The sequence below is a fragment of the Lutra lutra genome, chromosome 15 (genome assembly GCF_902655055.1).
Source record: "Lutra lutra chromosome 15, mLutLut1.2, whole genome shotgun sequence".
NCBI classification, from domain to species: Eukaryota; Metazoa; Chordata; class Mammalia; order Carnivora; family Mustelidae; genus Lutra; species Lutra lutra.
The window spans coordinates 33,988,478-34,002,183 of NC_062292.1; the positions used below are offsets into that span (position 1 = coordinate 33,988,478).

At 46.2% G+C, this 13,706-nt stretch overlaps 1 protein-coding gene across 5 annotated transcripts in view; it reads left to right on the forward strand.

The window, feature by feature from the left end:
• Positions 1-13,706, forward strand: part of LAMB3 (laminin subunit beta 3) — a 63,304-nt gene that overhangs the window by 8,816 nt on the left and 40,782 nt on the right. For 4 of the 5 annotated variants that reach the window (XM_047704878.1, XM_047704879.1, XM_047704881.1 and 1 more), the window contains 6 exons: positions 6,524-6,650; positions 8,242-8,341; positions 10,153-10,324; positions 10,416-10,596; positions 13,194-13,342; positions 13,510-13,666. The gene's annotated coding sequence lies outside the window, so the exon portion shown is untranslated. Of the gene's footprint in view, positions 1-6,523; positions 6,651-8,241; positions 8,342-10,152; positions 10,325-10,415; positions 10,597-13,193; positions 13,343-13,509; positions 13,667-13,706 lie in introns of those variants that run through there. The other variant, XM_047704882.1, reaches the window with a different exon arrangement.

Sequence of the window (13,706 nt, forward strand, 5' to 3'; positions counted from 1 at the left end):
TATTCTGGACACCCCTTAGCTTTTTTTTTTTTTTCCCCCTCACTTTTGCCTTTAAAGATTTTTTTAAGTAGACTCTGTGCCTAGCATGGAGCCCAGTGTGGGGCTTGAACTCATGACCCTGAGGTCAAGAACTGAGTTGAGATCAAGAATCAGACACTTGGGGCACCTGGGTGGCTCGGTGGGTTAAAGCCTCTGCTTTCGGCTCAGGTCATGGTCCCAGGGTCCTGGGATCGAGCCCCACATCGGGCTCTCTGCTCAGCGGGGAGCCTGCTTCCCTCTCTCTATGCCTGCCTCTCTGCCTGCTTGTGATCTCTGTGTGTCAAATAAATAAAATTAAAAAAAAAAAAATCAGACACTTAACTGAGCTACCCAGGTTCCTCATCCTTTTGCCTTGTATATGACCTCTAAATATCAGCAGTTCTCAGGACTCAGTCCTGGAACCTCTTTTTAAACTTTACATAGTCTCTTTAGGTGATTTAGTTTACTTGTGAGGCTTCCATTATGCCTCTGTGCAGATGACGCACATGTCAGAGCTCTAGACCTCTGTATCTTCCTGCCCAGGAAGATATCTTCCTACATCTTGACTTAGAAAGCTATCAAACTTTCCATGTCTGAAGCCAAAGTCAGTATTTCCACCCCCCAAATTTGCACCACCATCTTGCTTCATCTAGACTTCATCATCTATCTGGTAGACCAGGTCCTAAGCCTCGGAGCCATCCTTTTCTCCTTTCCCTGTCACCTCTTATATACAATCACCAAGACTTGTCATTCTGCATCTTAAATATCTCTTGACTTTATTTGCTTTCTATCCCCCTTGCCACCCTCCTAGTCTAAGCCCTCTTCATCTTCCTGGACTATTGCTGTGGTCTCACAATTGGTCTCTCTGCCTTGGGTCTTGAACTATCCAATCCAATCCAATGTAAACTTAAAAAAAAAAGAAAGAAAAAAAGCAAACCTTGTCATGTCATTCTTCTCTTTAAAATCTTTCAGTGGATCCCCATGTTGCCCTTTGGTTCATGGCCTGGATTCTTAGCATGGTGTATAAGTTCATCCATGGGGAAAAAAAAAAAAATAAGTTCACCCATGGTTTTCTCCTTGTCTGTTTTTCCAGTTTCATTGTATGTCCCTCAACCCTTGCTCTCTTGATGCCAGCCACACTGTTTTGGATCTTTCACAAGATCCTTCCACATGTTGTTCTCTTTACCTGGAACACTTATCATTTCCCTTGATCTTATGAACTTATACTCATCCTTCAAGTGTCACTGTCCTCTCACTGCCTCAGGGAGGCCTTCCTTGATGCTTAGGTGAAGGAAGCTCCCTGTGCTGCATTTTCCCACAGCCATCTCACTTTCCCTTTCATGACTCTATTGTGTGTCTCCATCACCAGACTGTAAGCTCTGTGAGGGTGGGGACTATCTCTGTCTTGTGCAGTGTTCTCAGAGCTAGCACCATGCATCGTCTATTGAATTATCTAATCACAGCTATCACTTTGTCTTATATTGAATTGCTTATGCTCTAGGCAGTTGGAAAAATTGATGAATCTCAGGCAGCAGAATGGTTCAATAAGACTGAGTTTTAAGGAGATCACTATTGGCAGAGTGAAGAATGCATGAGTGGATTGAGAGTAGAGGCAATGAATAGGATGTTGTTAGGGTAATTCAGGCAGTGAGGGACTGGGCTAAGACACAAGTAATGGGGATAGAGGGAGACAGATTTGAGTGATGCACTGTAGGTAAAACTGGAAGGCTTAGTGCTGTAGAGGAGAAAAGGAGTCAGAGATGACTCCCAGGTTTAGAGAAGGAAGAAGGAACACATTTAGAGAAGAAAATGAGTTCCATTTTGGGTATATTGAGTTTGGGCTGTTTATGAGACAAAGGTAGTCATTAAGGAGTTGTATATGAATCATGAATCTGGAGCTCTGGAGAGAGATTGGGTTGTGAGTTGAGGATTTGAGAGGTTTCAGTGAGTTGGGGCTGGCTGAGATCTTGGGATGGGGGAGATAACCCATGAGGGAATAGAGAGAGGAAAGAAGGATGGAAATATGGGAACCAGGGAATCACTGATGCTTGCCTCAGACTGGTGGTGAAGCAGAGCAATAGGTCTTATTTCCTGAATCAGCTTGCAGAGTAGTTCAGTTCTAAGAGTATTTAATCATAAAATCTGATTTTCTTCTTTCACATCAAGAATCTAGGCCAGGCGCCCTCTTGGACTAAAGGACTCATTTTTAATGTAGTAGGCAGAATTTTAAGATGGCCCCTGATGTACAAGCCCTATAAAGCCCCCCAGGATTTGCAAATATGATGGGATAGTCACTCCCATGATTAGGTTATATTATATGGACAGCTGATTTAATAAAATTAAAAATTCAGTTCATCAGTCACTTGAACCACATTTTGAGCACTCAACAGCCATGAGTAGTTAGTGGCTACCATATTGGACAGTGCAGACACAGAACATTTCCATTATTGCAGAAAGTTCTATAGGAGCGCACTGGGTCTTAATCCATGGAACTGTAGGAAACATCTGGGAAGTGGTTCTCAATTCTGGCTAGAGATGCTGCCTGAATTCTTTGTTCCTCTTCATATCTAAAACTGTTCATTAACAGTTGTCTACAATCACTGTATCCATTTCTTCATCAACCATTTCCTCTTTTGCCTACGTCCATCTGCTTCCATTATCACCACCCCCACCAAAAGCTAATGGGATGCTTATTGAATGAACTGGATTTTATCATTCAACAGATAATAACTCTTTCTTCCTTCTAGAAACACCTTTTCTCTTTGCTTTTCTTTTTGCTAGATCAATTATATCAGAAATCTCTCCAAGTAGGTCCCAAAGATCAGTAATGTTTAAAGCTGTAAAGGTGATTCTGCCACGGTAGTGAATTACTGCTCTTAAGGCTGGGGGTATTCTAGGGTCTTACTATGATCCCTCTTCTCCAGCTACATTATTTCCCTAGGTCAGTAGTTCTCAATCCTGGCTCCACTTTAGAATCATCCTTGAGGGTTTTAAAAGCCATCATTCCTGGGGAGTTCCCAAGATGGATCAACTCTGAATTCCTGGGGATGATTATATCTCCTGGGGCAGGAGAAAGACTTTAGAGGTCCTAAGCCCTGAAAAGATTGAGTTTTCTACCCCTCCCATAGAAATCAAAATAACAACATTATTAAATCTTAAAAATATATATAGGGCAGATGTGCAGCCTTCTAATTTTGCGTTAGGTGTTTACTTGCATGTCTTAAAAAATATTAGATATAAAAATTTTCCAAAAAAATGTTGGTACTTCTACCTTGCTGGCACCTTAAATATATGTTTAGCCTGCCCTAGGAAGTCCGGCCCCAAATCTCATCCCAAGGTCACCTCCTAGGAGAGACTTCTCTTATCCATTACTTTTTTTTTTAAAGATTTTATTTATTTATTTGACAGAGCACGCAAGAGAGCACAAGCAGGGGAAGAGACAGAGGGAAAGGGGGGAGCAGACTCCCTGTTGAGCAGGGAGCCCAATGGATGTGGGGCTCCATCCTGGACCCTGGGATTGTGACCCGAGCTAAAGGCAGACGCTTAACTGACTGAGCCACCAGGTGCCCCTTAATCCATCTTTTCTTAAAGTGGCACTTTATGGGTCATCCCCTTAAAAAATATCTCATAGAAAGTATTGACATTTATAATTGTTAGATTTATTTTTTGGCTTGCTTGTTTATTGTTTGTTATCTCCACGAAGGCAGGGTCTTATCTTTTTTGCTGTTCATCTAGCACAATGCCTGGTACAAAGTAAGTGTTCAATGTATATTTCCAGAATGAATGAGTGAATGCACCTGATGTATGGCAAACATCAGTGAGTAGAGGAATCCCAAGGCAGGTAGGCCACCTTGGGTTGTCACCCTGTAAAAGACTCTCTTCATGGGGTGGGATGGGAGAAGTGAGTTCATGAAGGGAGGTCCTTGTTTCCAGCAACCTGGTCAAGGCTTAGAGTAGCAGGCACATGCCATGATGTTGATGGATGCCAGCTAGTATTTATTTTTAGGATGTAATTTCTCTGTGTCACCTCCAAATTTTCAGTAAAATTTCTTCAACTTGAGCTATGTGTTTTGTTCTTAGGGGAATGGAGGAAGGACTATGTGTTCATGTTTGGGGTCAAAATAGGCTGGCAAGATGCTTAAGAGGGAACTAGGAGTGTCTGAAGACAAACAGCAACAGGAATGAATTTGTATTAACTGCTAGCATCTCCCTAGAGTTGTCAGCATTATGGTTATTTGAATAATAGACAAAAGGGTGCTTTGGATAGCTAAAAAGTTGAGGTCACTCTGGTTACATAATTAATAAATTATTTGGTAATTCTGTGTTCAGTGCCTGTGTCCTGTGAGACAATGGCTTGCCTCTGGGCAGTGATTCTGTTTGACTTGTTTACTCCTAGTCACTGGATGCCTTGGCTTTATGGGTGCTCAGTAAATATTTGTTTTGCAAATGAATGGTTCTGGATGTTTCTGTGTTTCTGGGTCAAAAGTCAGAAAGGTCTGCTGACACATGATGAGGAGAACTGAAAGAAAAGCCCAGGCTCTGAGAATGAGGACCGGGTAGAAGTTGGGGGTGGGGGTGGGGGTGTTCTGTATGGACTGGTTTGTTGGGAGGATTCAGATCCAAGCTCAGGCCCCCTGGGTGGCTGGAGGGAGAACAGGACACTATTGATCCCTAGTCAGTGGACTTGAGAACCAGGTATTCTGAGATCCTGCTGGGTTGTGGGAAGGGGTTTCTTAATGTCTTAGGCTTGGTGCTCATTGGCCCAGGGTTGGGATGGGCCTAAAATGACTGGTGGGACACATTATCTTAGACGGCACAAGGATAGGCAGGAACTGCCAGACTTTGGGCTGCACGTGTTCCCTGATTCTCCGAGAGTGACAGAGAACACTTAAAGATGTCGAGGATCTCGGAGTCCTGGGATCGAGCCCCGCATCGGGCTCTCTGCTCGGCGGGGAGCCTGCTTCCTCCTCTCTCTCTGCCTGCCTCTCTGCCTGCTTGTGATCTCTCTGTCAAATAAATAAATAAAATCTTTAAAAAAAAAAAAAAGATGTCGAGGAGTTCTTGTGTCTTAAGACCCTCTCTCCATTTGTGCCCTCCTCTCCCCTGACCCTACTTCCATCACCTCTGCAGGTTCTAAAGCTGGGTCTTGTATGCTTAGAGTGCCTAGGTCGATGGCCTGACCACAGAAGTATTTCAGTTCCCCAAACCAAAACACTAAAACTACTGTGATTTTAATTCCTGGCCTTTCTGTCCCCAAGGACCAGCCATGGTAGACGGAATAGGAGGCCTAACCTTGGGAGCCTGTTGATCAGTGGATTGATTCGTCATGAATTTTCCCAGGTTCTAGATCTCAGGAGAAAAAAAAAAACGTTTATTTTTCTGTAGGATTTTCTCTGTATGTTGTCTTGAGAGTTATGCAGTAATATTCATAGGATCATATTTTTCAACACTTTTTGTTAGGTGATCCCTTGCCCCATGGATCCATACTAATAAATCAATATTTGTTTATTGAGCAGCTACTATGTGCAAACACTGGGCTATATGCTTATCCGGGGGTAAAAAGAATGGTCAAAGGTTGTTCCTGTTCTCCAGGAGTTTATAATCTGGGTTTGGGGACAAATCACAAAATAACTAAAAAGTTGAGTAACCATAAATATGTAAATTTGACATGGGAGGGACTTACAAACAGAACAGAACTGATTGGTACTTGAGTTGCATAAGGTCTGCTGCTGGAATTTGGGAAGAATCTATAAAGAATAACAGAGAAGTCATCACTGATCCAGGAACCTGATCCGAGTCTTGGATTTTGATCTTATCCAAGTGCACGAGAGGTGGAGACATCAGTGGAGACAGACAGAGCTGGATGAATTGAGCCTAAGTGTGGTCAAGGGAAAGGAATGGCTGGATCAGAGTACTGTGTGAAGGGAGGCTGTGTGAGATGAGGTCAAATGTGCCTCTTTTTAAACAGGACCCCGAGAGCCTAGCCTGGCTGTGGACTTGGGATTTTAATCTGGATGATGGAAAGCATACAGGTCAAAGTGCATTACCAAATCCGACTCAGCAAATGAAGCACTAGGCCAATGCTAACAGGATGAAATGTACCTTGGAAGAAGTGCAAAGGCGTGTGTGTGCATCTGTGTGTGTATGTGTGTGTACGTGCATACACCTCTGAAGAGGGGCACAAATTTGAGACGGAGACAGCCTGTTTTAATAGTATTTGACTTGAAACAGATAGAGGTGTCTCTCTCTATGTCTCTATCTCTAGCTGATGTCTCTGTCAGCTCTGTTTGGGTCCTTGGTGTGATCTGGCCAGGAAAAGCCTCCTGCACTTTGGGCTTCAGCAGCAGGAGTAGAATCTCCAGAACCAAAGTCATACAGACATGCTATTTTCTTTCCCCAAGTCCTTGAAGAGGACTACTTTGATAAGGCGACCGATATTTATAGAGGAGCTTCCTGAGTTCTCTCCTGGGGGAGAGTCTTATTCTCATTTGCTATTTCCACTCAGGTTTCTCTACGACTCAGAGCCAACCTGACTCCTCAGACCACTGTGCCTCATCATGCAGAGTTCACTGGGCCACCTGAGGTGACACATTCACACCCTTCTGGGAGAAAAAGGATCAACATAGAATCTGGTGAGCAAGCATTTGTGTGGGACGAAATGGTTCTCTGAGATGTGGAACTTCTAGAGCTAAAACAGGGAGAATCCTGGAAAACTACAATGGTTGGTCACCCTACAACATACCAGAAACTTCTTGAAGATTCACCCCCACACCCAGTGGTTATTCTCTCAGAAACTGGAGCAACACCCTGCCTCATAGATACTTATCCTCTAGGTACAACTCACAGAGAGCTCTTGGTCTGTGTTTCTCAGGTTTTCTAAGGGGACAATCTTGTGATGCTTTAGGTTTGCAAAGCTAAAATATTCACCAAGGCCATTTTTCCTGTCCATTTCCTTGAGGTGTCATATTCTACAAACTGTGCCATATGACTTTCACTTTTTGTGAGAAACAGATTCCCTTAATCTTGGGAACACCAGATATTGCAATGGAAAGACTATGGATTTTTGGTACTTGAAGATCTTCTGGAGGATTCTGGTTTTACCATATACTAGTTGTGGTAGACAGTGCTGTGTGTTCACACGTTCTACTGTGTTTTCCTCTTCTGGGTACATAGGAAGATCACTTAGGCGCCCTTGAACAGTTCTGGCCAATAGGTTGTAAGCTGAATGACTGTGTCACTTTAGAGCTGAAGCATGGAATATGAGAGAGCGTCTCCATGCTCCTCTATCCTTGCTGTCATGAAGCCCATGTATCCTTGTTGGTGGGGTTACAAGACGGCAGAAGTCACTGAGTGTAGAACAGAGGACCTCTCGCCTCATCGTTGTCACCCATCTTACTCTGTGCCAGCAACAAATGAGTGTTTGTTGTGTTAAAGCTGAGAAATTTTGTGGTTGTTAGTTTATTACTGAAGCATAACCTGACTTGAACACTAGTTCCGTGTCTTCCTCCCCTTGGGTTACCCTAATAAAATACCATGGATTGGGTGGCTTAAGCAACAGATATTTATTTCTCACGGTTCTAGGGGGCCGGAAGGCCAAGATCAAGGTGCTGGTGAGAGCTGGCTTCCTTGCTTCAGACATGTAGCTCCTCGCTCTCTGTGGAGGCAGAGCCTGGGTGTCTCCTCCTCTTCTTCTAAGGGCAGTAATCCCATTATGAGGACTCCACCTGCATGACCTCATCTAAACCTAACTACCTCCCAAAGGCCCCATCTCCTAACATCACACTTGGGGAAGGGTTTCAACATATGAATCTGGGGAGGACATATTCAGTCCCTAACACCTTGTAAGCTTGTCAACCTACCTAATAATGCTGAGGTTATAAAAAAGGGAAATAATATCTCCTTCAAAGAACCATCTTGGGGTGCCTGGGGGCTTAGTCGGTTAAACCTCTGCCTTCTGCTCAGGTCATGATCCCGGCCGGGGTCCTGGGACATAGCCCGCCTCAGGCTCCCTGCTCAGTGGGAAGTCTGCTTCTCCCTCTGCTCATCCCCCTGCTCGTGCTCTCTCATTCGCTCACTTTCTCAAATAAATAAAATCTTAAAAAAAAAAAGAAAAAAAGAGTCATCTTATAGGGCTGCATAAATGAGATACTTTAGATGTGTTTAGAATGGTTCCTCCTGCATACCAAGAGCAGAAAAATATTTTGTTCCCTTCTTTTCTTTTAGCAAAATATACAGGTGCTTCTTTCCGGAGTAATACTTAACCACAGGAGTGAAGACAACCTCTCCTGTCCGGGGAAGCACACATAGTCTCCAGATGACGCAGGTAGGCCCTTCTCTGTACTGGTGTTTGGCTCTCGGTCTTTCACCTGGAGTGGTCTTTGATCAAGGGACCCATGCCCAGAACATGCCATCATGATGTCAGACATTGGACACCAGGACTCCCCTCTGTTCACTTTTTTTTCTTTAAGGTTTTATTTATTTATTTGTCAGCACAAGTAGGGGGAGCGAGCAGCAGGGAGAACAGGCAGAGGGAGAAGCAGGCTTCCCGCTGAGCAAGGGCCTCAGTCCCAGGGCCCTGGGATCAGGACCTGAGCCTTAGGTAGCTGTTTAACCAACTGAGCCACCCAGGTGTCCACCCCCCTCCCCATTTCAATTCTAAGCATCATATTTTGGGGAAATTGTTGACAGGTGGGGAACTTCTAGAAGAAGGGGAACAGGTTCGGAAAAGCCTGGAAGCCATGGGGATGGGTGGACCACCTACTACAAGTAAGGTTGTCAGATTTAGCAAATGAAGTATGAGAAACCCAGTAGCATTAGAATTTTAGATAAACAGTGGGTCCCATTTTAGCATATAAGTGGCGTCATGCAATCTTGGGGGTCTCTTATACGAACAAGGTATCCCTTGTTTATCTGAGATTCCAGTTTAACTGGGATCCCTGTGTTTTATCTGGCAGTGCTAGCTGCAAGGATTGTTGAGGACAGTGCACACACATCAGACAGAGATGCAACATCATACTTAGGAATACAAATGTGTATTTATACTTGGCTACCGGGAGCTGCTGGGTATGCAGATTTCTGAGCCAGCAAGGGGGAAGTTCAGAATTGGGTGTTCTATTCTGGGAGAGCTGCATGGGAGAGGCAAATCTGGGTGAGGGTAGGAATTTTGGTCATCACCACTTCTTCCTTCCCCTCAAAATATAGATAGATACTGACTCTTGCTTTTGATTTGCCCTAAGATATACAAACGGGAAGATAAGGTGCTGATAGTTACTTAGTACTTCTGCCCGCCCCCCTTTTGGTCTGTCCTTCCTTACACATTTATTAGTACATGCATTTACTTAGGAAGTATGCTAAGGGCTTTCGTTCTTTCTTTCTTTTTTTTTTTTTTTAATTTTATTTATTTATTTGACAGAGAGAGAGAGAGAGAGAGAGATCACAAGTAGGCAGAACAGTAGGCAGAGAGAGAGGGGGAGGAAGGCTCCCCACTGAGCAGAGAGCCTGACGCAGGGCCCAATCCCAGGACCCCAAGACCATGACCTGAGCCTAAGGCAGAGGCTTAACCCACTGAGCCATACAGGTGCCCCTGCTAAGGGCTTTCTTGACAGAAGAAATCTAATAGCCCCAAGAGGCAGTATTTCTTAAGAAGGGGAAACCGTATCTTACAAAATCCACAATGATTTAGACAACTTTTAGTGAACTCCCCGGCAGACTGTGGGTCTAGTGGAAGGGGTTCAGGGCACAGGAGGGAGCAAAGAGAGGATGATTCACAACTTGTAGAGGAAATTACCACCCTTACCCCGACACTTTTAACTTCATGTTTACTGATTATTCTAGGAAAAAATTCTCATTATGGAAGACAAGGGCATGAAGAGAAATAGAAGGAGACAGGAACTATTAGTGTGTTAGATATTTTCTCCCTGTCTCTGAGTATTAGTTTTCTTTACAGTTAAGAAGATTTTATGTGCATTTATTTTCTAATTTTTGCCTCCCACTTAACAGTATCCCATAAACATGTCCCTCTTTATTGGTATTAGGTCTCTTCTCACTATTTTAGGTGAGCAGAGGGCCGGTTTTGACTCAGTTTTCAGGGGAAGGAATGAGATTGGATAAAGACTCATCACCCTTGTCTTCTAGGATATGGACCAGATATTGAAGCAAGACCCCAGGAAAAGTAGGTGCCTTTTATCGAGAGCCCTCAGACTTGCAGGGCAAGTTAAGAACAAAACTTCTGTCCAGATTTGTGTAGAGTCCTATCTTTATCAAGTGTTGGATTCTGATTTTACTAAATCTTGATGGCCATAAAATAGTAAGTCTGTTTTTCTTATGCCTTTCCTCTGCAATCTATCTTCTGTTTGTAAATACTCCCCACCCCCTACCGTCTGTCCTTCCCTCTCCAGGAATGCTGGGAGCATCGCCCTGCTCTCGGGAGCTTAGCTTTGTTGGCCCCCAGAGTGTCCCCTCATCCCTTCTGGTCCAGGTCATGGCTCCTGAGGGGTTTGCGGCCCCTAAGGAATAGAGGGGAGTGCCCAAAGCATTCTCGATTGGGCCCTGGAGCCTCCACGGATGGATCACTTCCTGGTAAGTGAGCTATGGAATATTGGGGTGTGGGTGATATTTGTGTTTTGATAAGAACAACTGCAGATTCTGCTGATCAGAGTCCTTGACACCTGCGTGTGATGCACACGTGGGTACAGACACCCTTTATGGAGGACACACCTAGCTGGGCCAGAAGTTTGCATTGTTTCCCTTAATCTTTACAAGGATCCATGACGTAGATGGCTAGTATCCCCCGTGGAGGCAAGTAGCTTTGGTTGTTCAAAGGCATGCAGCCGGTGGGTAGAGAACCAAGACCTTCATCTTGACCACGCTCACTCTGAGGTCCAGGCTTTAACCACTGTCCATCTCGGAGAGCAGAACGTTCTGGAGCTGGAAAAGGCTTCAGAGGAGATTCAAAAACATTGAATCTCCCAGCTGCTCTATATGCCAGTTACATTTTTGAACGGGGCCTGGCTTAAGCGTACAATTTTGGAGGTTCTGCAAGTAATTCTCAGAGGCAGCCTGCATTAAGAATCAGTAAAATCCAACACCTTTATTTATAAATGATGAAAATGCAACCCAGTGAGGGGCTTGTTGATGCTTTTATTGAATAGCAGGCCTGGAGCTAGGTCTAGGATTTCCAGGATGTCCAAGTCCATACGCGGACCCCGTGTGACCATGAGCACTGTAGGAAGGTGCTGATTAAAAGCCGTGAGGGGGGGCTGATTCCAGACATGAAGCCAGATACACCCATGCTCCCTTTCCTCTCAAACCACTAGGTGTTCGTTGCCCCAGACTCCGACAACAGACGCTGATTTGAGCATTTAGATAGTTTGTCATTCGACTGGCCCTTTCAGGGATCTCCTGGTGCAAGTGCCCACGTCCCTCACAGCCATTCCTCTGTCTTCTCCAGATGCTTCTGGCCTGCCGTGTGGCTGTAGGTTGCCCCCTTCAGGCACCTCTCTCTCACCTCTCAGGCTGGGCCACGGCCATAAGGCCAGCCTCACATGGCAACTCTGTGGCCAAAGGTCTCAGTGGTTGGACTTGGGTCCTGAGGGGAGAGAGGCAGAGGGGTTCAGGGCTGGAGGAGGGTGCATGAGAATGAGCTGGCCTGTCTGTTGGAGGAAGGTCAGGAATCTGGGAGGGCAGTAAAGGTGGTAGAAATGCCAGCATATTCTTCACTCTGCTCTGGGAAGCCAGCCAACAATGGGCCAACCATGGGCCAGCGTTCTCCCAGCAAGCCGCAGGGTACCCTGGGCTGCACCCCTTGGGAGGGAGGGGCTGGGGCATTTGGGGGTGTGCCGTGGGAGGTAGAACAGAAGGAGCTGAGGTTCCTGAGGTGACCTGGGATTGGGAGGGGGTTCCCCCTTCCTGTGGTGAGGCAGAAGTTGTGTCATCCTGTCATAGACGCTTTGTTTAATCTTACTAGGTCACTGTGACGTTTTTCCGGCTACCTTCTCTTTCCATTCCTTATGAGGCAGTCATGTCCTTAGTCAGAGCAGCTCCAGTCAGCGTGATGGGGAACCCCTGCCTGTAGGTTCCTGAGCCTCTGAGATGGGGAATTTGGAGGCCAGCCCCTCGCCCATTTCTGCCCACACGAGAGAGACTGTCAATTTGAAAAACAAACAAGAAGACACCTAATGGTGTCTTCTGGATGTTCCTACAGCATTGATGTCTCCACAGGAGTCCCCAGCTGACACCAGTCCTCCAAGAGTTGGAGCAAGAGCTCGAGGAGGCCTTTTCAGGGATGGGCCTTGGTTAGGTTTGGGGAACATGAAGTTCAGAGTCTGGTGGGTTCGGGTCAAGGATTAGCAAAGGGAGAAAAGGGGACCTGGAGGCAACGTTAGTATCTAAGTGGTGGTTAAAAATATGAATGCTGGAGCAAACTGGTTTGGGTTCAGGTGACCCCTTCGTAGCTGGAACCGAGTTACCGGAAATGTGCCTTATTTTCTTCAGTTGGAAAGTGAGGATATTTAAATGTTACCCCCAGGGACGTAGTGAGTATTGATCGAGTCAGTACATACACAGTGGTGGAATGGTGCTGGGCACACCCCGGAGCACCAGGTAAAATGTTAGCTGTAGTTCATCCAGGCTGCCTACCTCATTCCTCCCAGACCTCAGGCCCGAGCTGATGTGTGCCTTTGTCTGCTGGGCGGATGTTCAGGTTGAGGAGGGAAGGGTGGGGGGACAGAGAAGGGCACCGAATGGAGTCCCCCGATGATGGCAGGCCATGCTCCCCAGGCTCCCGTTCTGGTGGCTTCTGCCCTAGGCTGGGTTCCTGTCTGTGCTCAGTCACACAACAGATGCACTTTCCCCCTCTGGTTTTTGGAGAGGAGTGCGGAAGAGGGGCCAGTGTCTGGGCTGCTGAGCTGTTGTGGGGGTGTGGAGGGCCACGCCAGCTTGAGTCAGGTGGCGAATTCGTGGGGATGTTCCTGGAGCCTACCCTGTCCCACAGACGCGGACTCAGGCATGACTCACAGTACGCAGGTGGTGCCTGGGCCTGAGTCACCTGGTGCCCCTTCCTCCAGCACCTTCGGTCTAGCCTGGACCTGGCTCTCCTGGCCTCCTTAAACTCTCCTCTCTGTTCCTCTCCCCTTCCCTCCTTTCCTTGTTCTCTACCCCTTGATCTCATTGATCAGATCTTGGCTGATCTCCCCGGCAAATGGGCAGATGGATGATGGAGACAGGAGCTTCTGATGCCACTCCCACACCCTGTCACGCGTTGCCAGGAATGACTGAGAAGCGTATGGCATTCTGCCTCTAGCAGCATGGTGGTTGTAATCCGAGGGTAGGTGTCTCCCAAAACGACCCCTCTCTGCTGCTGGCTGCTGCTGGAAATGCCGCTCTCAGCCACCCGTTCTGGGGACGGGACGCGCAGCCCGTCTCCTCTGAGAACACAAGTTCCCCCCGCAGTGCATGGGGTTCCTAAAACTACCTCAGTTATTTACCCCGCAGTGTGAACCTCTTCGCTGCACGAAGCGGGAGCACCTACTCTGTGCCCAGCGCTACTCCCAGCCTTGGAAAACAGTAGTGAACAAAATGGACAAGAGTCTCTACCTTCTTGGGCGTTAGATTCTGGAGGGAGGAGTCAGAAAGTAAACAGGATAAATAGGTAAGTTATACAGTTGGTTTACAGGTGGTTACGTGTTGCA